The sequence below is a fragment of the Salmo trutta genome, chromosome 14 (assembly GCF_901001165.1).
Source record: "Salmo trutta chromosome 14, fSalTru1.1, whole genome shotgun sequence".
NCBI lineage: Eukaryota > Metazoa > Chordata > Actinopteri > Salmoniformes > Salmonidae > Salmo > Salmo trutta.
This window is the reverse complement of record NC_042970.1, coordinates 40,258,971-40,270,272: the sequence shown is the minus strand read 5'-3', so window position 1 is coordinate 40,270,272 and position 11,302 is coordinate 40,258,971. Positions and strand designations below refer to the sequence as shown.

Here is an 11,302-nt window from a genome sequence, read left to right as displayed (position 1 = left end):
GGTTGTGGGTGGTTGTTTTTGCACGCGTTTGTAGAGCCTGTAAAACTGTTGCTGCTGTCTTGTTTATTGTTTTTTCACCGTGGATGCTTTACTCTTTTTTGAATTAAATATGAGTATTCACATACCTGCTGCGCCTTGGTCCATTTCTGAAGACAGCCGTTACAGGTATACATATCTCCCTGGAATATTACATAATTTATGCAGCAGCATACAATATATTTTTGGACTCACCTTGTTGTGCTGTGCTTATTGAACAGGATGGTGGTGCGGCGGTCATTCGTGGGCAAATTTTGTCATCAGTCTGTCATTCTCTGGATTCATGGTGCTTTCAAGACAACTGGGAACTCTGAAAAAAACAAGGTCGAATCATGACCTTTTGGTCGGAGCTCTAGAAAGAGGCCAGAGTTCCCGACTTACAATTCCGAGTGTGATGACCGTTCAAAACGTATTTTCCCAGTCGGAGCTCATTTTTTCTCCCCGAGATCCCAGTTGTCTTGAACTCACTGAAGACAGATTTCCGAGTTTCCAGTTGTTTTGAGTGTGGCAGAAGTCATGCTGGATTGACATGGCCACAATGTTGAATGTTTATCTTTTTAAGCTTGGAAAAGAGACCCTGAAACCCAGACTTGGAACCACATAACCACTCCACTGAATAGCAGGCTAGTGATTGCATTGCAATGTTTGCAGTTAGCCGCTGATTCCTTCCAAACCACTCATTGTTGAATTTGTGATTTCCAACTTGTTGTGTAATGTTTATGTCCAATGGCCGATGAGCACCGATACATTTTATTTATAATTTCTCTGCATTATTTCTCTTTATATGACAAGGATTAAAAAGGATTTGCCAGTAGATTGTCGACTTGATTCATGATTACTGCTTGCTAAGATTTTGAAAGTATGATGTTGACATGATCAGTCCAATCAAAGCTATGGTAGATATAACGTGATTTGACGTCCTTTTATCTGTGGCCAATGACCTTGAGCCTTCTTGGATGGGCATTTCTAATGTAACTCTATGGCAGCACCCAAGGGGCCTGAATTTTCGAGCTCTACCCTTAGATTTGGCGGTAACGTTGTGTCCCCATGAGTGAGAGAACACTGAGCCAATCACGGCGCAACTAGAGAACATTACCAACCCCTACGCTCCATATTTTACGCTGGCTGCCCCACCACCACAGAACACACACCTACTCATGGACACACCTACTCATTCAAGGGTTTTTCTTTATTTGACTATTTCCTACATTGTAGAGTAATAGTGAAGACATCAAAACTATGAAATTACATGTATGGAATCATGTAGTAACCAAACAAGTGTTAAAAAAACGAAATATATTTGAGATTCTTGAAAGTAGCCACCCTTTGCCTTGATTACAGCTTTGCACACTCTTGGCAGTCTCTCAACCAGCTTCATGAGGTAGTCAACTGGAATGCATTTCAATTAACAGGTGTGCCTTGTTAAAAGTGAATTTGTGGGATTTCTTTCCTTAATGCGTTTGAGCCAATCAGTTGTGTTGTGACAAGGTAGGGGTGGTATACAGAAGATGGCCCTATTTGGTAAAAGACCAAGTCCATATTATGGCAAGAACCGCTCATATAAGCAAAGATAAAGTAATAATGGACTGTCATTTAAGACATGAAGGTCAGTCAATCCGGAAGATTTGAAGAACTTTGAAAGTGCAGTCACAAAAACTATCAAGCGCTACGAAGAAACTGGCTTTCATGAGGACCGCCACAGGAAAGGAAGACCCAGAGTTACCTCTGCTGCAGAGGATAAGTTCATTAGAGTTACCAGCAGAATTCAATAACAGTGCTATTGTTTACTTGTTTGTCCCCTAAATCAGTGAGTGGACCTGAGTTCCAGTACATACGAGTAGGAGTGGGACATCGACTGGAAGCATTCTCCTCGAGAGTTCTAGGTGGGACTTTCTGTCATGCAGGGCTTTACCCTGACCTTTTTTATAAGGAGCACGTGTGCGTCTAATAAAGCTAGAATCCTTCATTTCTCTAGGCACACTGGTGCTCCTGAATAAAAATTTGCACAGCTAAATATTTATGCGCATATGCAAATAAAATGGTCGCACCGTAGAGCCTATGGTTGAATATTTTCCCGGTATTTACAAATGTTCCATCATGAGAATAAATAATTTCTCGCCAAAACCAGAAATGTCATTATAAAGCATATAAATATTTGTGGATTTGATTAGAGCTTTGCTCAGCATGAAAATTCAAGCCTGATGCTACCTGAGCCTGATGAGCCATACATTAAAGACATTTTATAAGCCCAAGCCCCAAAAAGTCCAAATGATTGTGCCTTTATCCAGCACATGGATAGCATGTTATGCACTACAGAAAACATAAAAGCCCATAGATGTAGCTATACTCTCCTGGGTAAATAAATGAAATAACCTCCAGTAGGCTAATCTTTTTGAGCGTGTATTGTATTATACTGGATTTACTCACCTCATTTAAACCATGAAGCTGGGAGAAAACATGCAATGCTGGTGCAGGACATGCGGCCGACAAAGTTACAAGTATAGGCTAGCGAATTTGATTTTAATTGTTAAATATAATAGGACCTATTTTATATTTAGTAGGCTGACGCATATATGCCTTTTATAATATTTCCCCTAATGTTGTGGGATGTGCGTATTACTTGTTCTCTATTGTTGCTTCATTCCTTCCTCGCTTTCAACAGTTAAATTAAACTAATCAATCAAATGTACTTATAAAGCCCTTTTTACATCAGCCGATGTCACAAAGTGCTATACAGAAACCCAGCCTAAATCCCCAAACAGCAAGCAATGCAAATGTAGAAGCACAATGTCTAGGAAAAACTCCCTAGAATGGCTGGAACCTAGAGGCTGGAACCTAGAGGCTGGAACCTAGAGGCTGGAACCTAGAGGCTGGAACCTAGAGCCTGGAACCTAGAGGCTGGAACCTAGAGGCTGGAACCTAGAGGCTGGAACCTAGAGGCTGGAACCTAGAGGCTGGAACCTAGAGGCTGGAACCTAGAGGCTGGAACCTGGCTCTGAGCGTTGATGATTGATCATGCAGATAGCAGAGAGAGAGGGCTGTAGAAAAGCCAGATTTAGACATCGCATGTAATTTAATAGTTCCATTTCATGTCATGCTGTTCAATTAAATAATTTATTATAATTTACTGATTACTCGCAATTATTTATCCCGGGAAAAGGGACTGGGTTTGGGCAGGAAATCTCAGTAACCCGGTTTCCGCTATTCAAACCTAGTAGAGCCCGGTCATGTCCTTTCCAAACAAAAAATAAAAAATGACTGCTTAGGGATGTGCTCATTTGAACCACATCGGGCCTCCATTACTTAATTGAATATTCAAAACATACAATATACTTGCAGTGAAGCCGCTCAACAACTACACACAGAAGCATCCAGGGTCAATGCCCTGCTCAAGGGCATGTTGACCGATCTACCACCAGGCCAAAAAACGTGAACCCAAACCCTCCACGATCACCCCCACAGTTCCCCGATAGCTGTCCCTCAACCATTCGGGGCGGCAGGTAGCCTAGTGGTTAGAGCGTTGGACTAGTAACCGGAAAGTTGCACGATCGAATCACCGAGCTGACAAGGTAAAAATCTGTCGTTCTGCCCCTGAACAAGGCAGTTAACCCACTGTTCCTAGGCTGTCATCAAAAATAAGAATTTGTTCTTAACTGACTTGCCTAGTTAAATAAAATAAAAATTGGAGGCCCCTCCCACAGTCCCCCCAGGAAGAAACATTAAAATACAATTAATTCCATTCCCCACCCCCAAGAACCCCTCCAATTTTTTTTTTTTTTTTTTACTTTTATCTTTGACCATCATTCTATATCTCACACAGAAACTCCACTCCCACTTGTCTCCAATTCCACATACCAACCCTCAGCTTCCCTCAGCCCATCCCATCTATCTCTGCTGGCCACCCACTTCGGGTTTCTACGCAAAACACATCTTTCAACAATGCTGTGATGTTTAACGTACAATTTCAATCTATCTAATCGAATAGAATCCACAGATTGCGAGTTGAAGATAAATACTTTTACTAAGAGTATTAGTATATTAGTAATTGACTGACCCGTTCTCTCCAGATCTCCTAACAGTACTATTTCTAGGGTCAATTTTAGATCAATGCTATGCATTTTCAGCCATTCCTGAACCTGTAACCAGAAACAGGCTACCTGAGGGCAATACCAAAATAAATGGTCTATTGATTATGTATCCTCACAACAAAATCTGCAGAGCTTCGATGATTTTATGCCCCAAATATTCAACATTTTGTTGATGGCAAGAATTCTATATAATAATTTTAGCTGAAAAGCACCAAGTCTTGAATCTTGCGTTGTTTTATATATCAACTCATACACCCTATACCATGGAATCGGTACATCAAAAATCTCTTCCCAACTATTTGGCACAGTTGTCAACATCCTGGTCCTCAAATGAAACTGGTATACTTTCCTATTTATGCTATTTTTATTCCACTGCCAGTTTTGATCCTTTATATTGGGCAGACAGACCAGTTCCCTACCTCCTCCCGCTGCCACCCGCCTCCTCCATTTTTGGGGCAATGCTGTAATTAATTGGTTGTACTCTTGGATTGAGCAGACCTTTCTGTACAATTCTGATAACTCCATGAAGGACATAGCTCAACCCTTCCGATTTACAATATAATTTAAGAAGAAAATACCCTTTTCAAACATCTTTCCCGTAAATACAAGTATTTTATCTACCAGCACATTTGAGTTCAGCCATAATATTTGTTGTAATATTTGTTCTATCTTTTCGAGGGGATGAAATTGAAATTGTAGCAAGCTCTGCAATGCTTGTTTGAAAAAGAGAGATACTTTTTGCAAAGTCTAATTTTCAATTAATCGAAAACGAGACATGGCAATCTGCACAAAGGCAAAAAGGCAATTTTTAAACAATGGATGAGCTTTTCTTAGTAATCTACTTGAGAACCATTTAGGGTTCAAATAAAACTTTTGAATGAGTGAAGCTTTTAGAGAGAGATTTAGTGCTTTTATATTTACTAATCTCAACCCACCCAATTCATATTCATTATATAGATAGGCATGTTTTATTTTGTCTGGTTTAGCGTCCCAGATAAAGCGAAATATTTTTTGCTCATATGATTTGAAAAACGAATCATCAGGAGTAGGCAGTGCCATAAGTAAGTGAGTAAACTGAGATATGACTAAGGAGTTAATCAGGGCAATTTGTCCATAAATAGACAGGTATTTACCTCTCCATGGTTGCAGGATCTTGTCTATTTTTACAAGTTTTCTATTGAAATTCATTGTAGAGAGCTTATTTATATATTTTGTGATATGAATACCGAGTATGTCTACTTCACCATCAACCCATTTTATAGGTAAACTGCAGGGTAATGTAAAAGTAGTATTTTTTAAGGATCCAATACGTAATATTGTACACATCATAATCAGGTTTTAGTGCAGAGAGTACAGAAAAGTTACCTAGATCTTCAATGAGACATTGCATGGATCTAGCTTGCAGACTTAATATAAAACTTGAGTCATCGGCCTACATGGACACCTTTGTTTTTAAGCCTTGGATTTCTAATCCTCTAATGTTGTTACTGGATCTGATTTTAATAGCTAGCAATTCGATGGCCATACGAATAGATATAGTGACAGCATACACCCTTGTTTAACTCCTCTTGACAATTCAAACCTCTCTGAGAAATAGCCATTATTTACTATTTTACACCTGGAGTTGCTATACATTATTTTTACCCATTTTAAAAGAGAATTACCAAAATTGAGAAAAAATCCAGGCATTTATAAATAAAATCCAGTCTTATTTTATCAAATGCCTTTTCAAAATCCGCTATAAATACCATTCCTGGCTTCTTATATGTTTCATGATGTTCTATTATTTCTAGTAGTTGTCATATATTATCTCCAATGTATCGACCATGTAAAAAAAACCTGTCTGTTCAGGATGAACAATACCTGGTAAAACCCTTTTAATTCTGAGTGCTATGGATTTTGCTAGTATTTTTGCATCACAACATTGAAGTGTAAGGGGCCTCCAGTTTTTTAGATAGACTGGGTCTTTATATTTGCCATCCGGGTCTTGTTTTAATAATAGAGAAATCAGACCTTCCTGCTGAGTACGTGACAAACTACCATTTCTATAGGAGTAGTTAAAACAATCTAACAATGGAGCTTTTAGTATATAAAAAAATACTTGATATATCTCTACCGGTATGCTAAAATAATTAGCTTCCTCTTTTAAAATATCATTCGGAGAATCATAGAAACTCCGTCTTCAGTAACGAGATTCTGCAAATTATTTTTGTTAGCGTTCCTGTATTGGAGATTCAGGAAGAATTTTTTGCATTTTTCTCCATATTCCATCCAGTTTGCTTTATTTTTGTAATAGATTACATTAGATCGTTCTTGAATAAGTTCCTCAAGTTCTTTTTGTTTTTCCTTTAACTTATTTTGTGTCTCTCTAGTATCGTTTTTATTGCTATCTACCTGTACTATTAGTTAATGGATTTCCCTTGTTAGTCTTGTCTCTAGCTAGAAAGTGCTTTTTTATTATTGATGAATGTTGAATTGAATGACCCCTGAAGGTACATTTAAAGGTATCCCAAACAGTAAGGGGATTTGCTGAACCTATATTATACTGGGAAAATTCTGTTATAAATTATTTTGTCTTAGTTAAAAATAAGTTGTCCTCCAGTAAACTTTGATTAAATTTCCAATATCCCCGTCCACGTGGAAAATCTATAAGAGTTATGTGAATGCCAATTAGATGATGATCCGATCGCATTCTGTCTCCTATTAAAACTTTTTTAACCTTTGATGCAAGAGAGAAAGCGACAAGAAAGTAGTCAAGACGACTAGCTTGATTAAGTCTCTGCCATGTATATCTCATTAGGTCGGGGTTTTTTAGTGTCCAAATATCCACTATTTCTAATGTGTCCATAATATTTGTGACATCTTTAAGGGCACGGTAATGATAGTTTGTAGAGTGATTACCTTTACGGTCCATTGAGGTACTTAACACTGTGTTATAGTCTCCTACCATAATGATTAGATCATTTTTTGCTTGTAAGTTCTATGAATTGGTATAAATGTTTTCGATGAAGTGTGGATCATCCTGATTTGGACCGTATAGATTAATGAGCCAAATCTCTTTTTCGTCCACTTTCATATTCAAAAGAATCCACCTTCCATTTGGGAATCATTCCTGACTATTTGCACATTCAGATCGAAAGTTTTGTTAATTAATATCATCACACCCTTTGAGTTCCTTTATCCATGACAGAAAATTATTTCACCACCCCATTCCCTTTTCCACTCGACTTCGTCTAAGGATGTAGAGTGAGTTTCCTGTAAACAGTATATATTATATTCTTTTACTTTTAGCCATGTAAAGACTGATCTTCTTTTTTATAATCTGCTAAACCATTACAATTATAACTGGCTATACTTATTTTACCTCTTACCATAACTAGATACTATTCTCAGTCTAAATTTACCATAATTAGGGCTCGTAAGGTTACTGCCATCAGAGGTATTATGAAGGTCAAAACTAGAGCTTTCAAATGTCTAATATTTAGAATTCAAGAAATAGGTTATAGCAATATTTGTTTTATTCCCTTGCCTGTGAGCCAATGCCACAGATTTTAGAAAATTGAGACAAGGTATTATGTGTGTAGCAAATCTGAGTAGGTTGATGTGTATGATATTGGATGTGATATAGTGAGAGTGTGTACGATGTCTGTATAAGAGTAAGACTATAATGTGTGATGTCCAAATAAATAATAACTTAAAATAAATAATAAATAAATAATAACTGATTGAGTGTCTATGTGTGTAACATGTAGTGCGTATAGCCTTAATATTCATGATGATAATATTCATGATGATAATTGTAATCCATCTCGTATCACCATCATAGTTGCATCATAATTACCTTTAATATAATTGAAAACACATCCCAGCATTTCCATAGCAATTGACGTTTCACATGATCATGAAAGAGACCTTGCATTACTCTAGAGACGGCTTCACTACAGTACAAATGTATTCCATACAATATGTTATTATTCCCCAATGCCCCTATTCTGATATCTTCCCCTTGCTTGTTGTAAACATATATAAACTTGTAGACAAATACATGAAAAAGATAGACAAACAATAAACACATTAAATTATAAAACAGTTCTTGACAACAGAGAGAGAGGGAGAGGAGAAAGAGAGAGTGAGAGCGAGATCAGGTGTGTGTGTGTGTGTATGTGTAAGTCCATATGTATAAGCAAGCATGTAATTGAGTACGTGTGTGTTCCTATCCACTTCATAATGTTCAGATATTTTTACAGTTCCCATACCTTTTTTTTCGTAACCTGAAGTCCCTCGGGCCGCCATTACCGCACTGATGAAGTTTTCACTTTTCGTGTGATGTTTGAGGCTGTAAATCATCATGACATCTGTTTTTCCTCAGTTCTAGGTGTTGGCCAGGCAAACAAGGCTTTGACTGATCTCTACAGATCTCATGTCACTAGAGTAAGCATTCCTCTCTATTTATGTTACATGTAAAAGAGTATGCAGTTTATTGGAGGTGGAAAATCCATATGGCATTGTTGTGACACAATGCTGAGATTGCCAAGATGCATTTATTTTTTTACTTTTAATTTATTCAGGATTATACATTGGAGGGGGAATTCGGGATGGCCACAGACAATTTCTCTCACACAGGCCGCCTCATAGAGAGAACCACATATGGTAGTTACAGCGCTTTCTTTTTTTGTCTTCCACCTTACTGAAAGAAATACTCTATAAACACCTTATCTTGACTGCATTGCAACCCTTGACGTGCCTTCCAGATCACATCACACGGGACAAGCTGGAGAAAGTCCTGGCCATGATGCAGGGATCCAATCAGAAGGCCTTGCTCACGTACGTCCGCCATTCATTCTAGTTCTGTGGTCCACCTCTTATCCCTCTCTGTCCACCTTACTCTATCTACTCACTGAGCCACGGCATAGCAGTTAGAGCATTCCCATAGACCTGTACCAATTCAATCCCATTACTTACCACACTAGTGATATACAGTGTCTTCGGAAGATGGGAGAACCTTCCAGAAGGACAACCATCTCTGTAGCACTCCACCAATCAAGCCTTTATGGTAGAGTGGCCAGACAGAAGCCACTCCTCAGTAAAAGGCACATGACAGCCCGCTTGGAGTTTGCCAAAAAACACCTAAAGACCCTCAGACCATGTGAAACAAGATTCTCTGGTCTGATGAAACCAAGATGGAACTTTTTGGCCTGAATGCCAAGCGTCACGTCTGGAGGAAACCTGGCACCATCCCTACGATGAAGCATGGTGGTGGCAAAATTATGCTGTGGGGATGTTTTTCAGTGGCAGGGACTGGGAGACTAGTCAAGAACGAGGCAAAGATAAACGAAGCAAAGTACAGAGAGATCATTGAAAGAAAAACTGCTACAGAGCTCTCAGAACCTCAGACTGAGGTGAAGGTTCACCTTCCAACAGGACAACGACCCAAAGTACACAGCCAAAACAACTTCGGGACAAGTCTCTGAATGTCATTGAGGGGCCCAGCCAGAGCCCAGACTTGAACCCAATCTAACATCTTTGGAGAGACCTGAAAATAGCTGTGCAGCGACGCTCCCCATCCAACCTGACAGAGCTTGAGAGGATCTGCAGAGAAGAATGGGAGATTCTCTCCAAATACAGGTGTGCCAAGCTTGTAACGTCATACCTAAGAAGACGCGAGGCTGTAATCGCTGCCAAAGGTGCTACAGCAAAGTATTGTGTAAAGGGTCTGAATACTTCATGTTTAATTTAGTCTTTTTTTTATTAGCAAAAATGTCTAAACCTGTTTTTGCTTTGTCATTATGGGGTATTGTGTGTAGATTGGGGGGGGGACTATTTTAATCATTTTTATAATAAGGTGTAATCTCTAAAAATGTGGATTAAGTCAAAGGGTCTGAATACTTCCCGAAGGCACAGTTGTCAGTGCCAGCTCAAGCTTATTTGTAATTTTGCTATACCTAGTGTGCAGAGCAGTGTAGGATAACTGTGTTTGTTCTGGCAGGTACTCTAAGGTGGACATGAACACCCAGGAGGCCTATGAGCTGGCTGCGAAGGGGAAACTCCGTCCCCATGGGAAATCTCCCCCTATTATGACAGGCCTGCGTTTATTACACTTCCAACCACCCCACTTTACCTTGGGTAAGTATTTCACCTGTACTGTACAATAACCTCCTGGATAGACACTTGCTCACACACATGGCTACAGAGACACAGGGCAACACTCATACATGCAATAGGATTTGGCACGTCTCTTTTTAACTGATAAATTGCAACAGACACCTTAATGTTGCACTCGATATGTATTAGATATTCTGTAATAGTTTGCTAATTCCATTTTTCACATTACATTAATCAGAGGTGCAGTGTTTGAATGAAACCCAGCGATACCTGTGCAGAATCTTGCATGAGGTGGGCTTGGAGCTCCGCAGCACGGCAGTATGTAAAGGAGTGTGCCGCACGCGAGACGGACCCTTCACGGTACAGCACGCTTTGACCCGCCAACACTGGACTGCCCCTGGTGTCATACAGGCCATCCAACAGTCCAGGAAGGCAACAAAAATCCAAGAGCACACAGCTAGGGGAGGATACAGGAACAGCCAGGCGAAGACAGGAAATAGAGGAAGAAGCAGCAGTCACTGGTGATTACCACCGGTTACACTTGGTATTGACCTCAAAAGCATTTGGCTCTTGATGTCCTTGGGATTAGATATCCTTGAAAGAAAGCTACACGAGCTGCAAAATAGACTGGGTTTAGTCAATCAATGCAGATGTGGAAAGACTGAGCTATTTTTCATGTGCAATGTCTCTGCTTTTTTTCTGACAATGTAAAATGTGTGACCTCTTTATGTTTGTGTATCAATGTGTTTATTCATCTTATAAATTAAATAATATTCTAACTGTGATGATATATGATATCAAAATACACTTTACCAACCAAGAAATACCAGAATGATCTACACTACTTCCAAGTCAACACTAGATGGCAGCACAAGACAAATTTGATTAGCCATATTTCAGAAATCATGTTTTAGCAATCTGTGTAATTTTGCAACCAAACTCCGGATTATAAAACATTTATGCAAAGGATTAACACACAAAAACAAGACATTCATTATAGTAATGCATTCTCAAATGGAACCCTTCCTTAGCAAGAGATTCCGTGCACATATTTTAGTTGCTGCACATGACCGCCG

At 39.1% G+C, this 11,302-nt stretch overlaps 1 pseudogene; it reads left to right on the top strand.

The window, feature by feature from the left end:
* The first annotated feature begins 1,083 nt into the window (after positions 1-1,083).
* LOC115147810 (mitochondrial mRNA pseudouridine synthase Trub2-like) lies at positions 1,084-10,800 on the top strand (annotated as a pseudogene).
* The last annotated feature ends 502 nt before the right edge of the window (positions 10,801-11,302 follow it).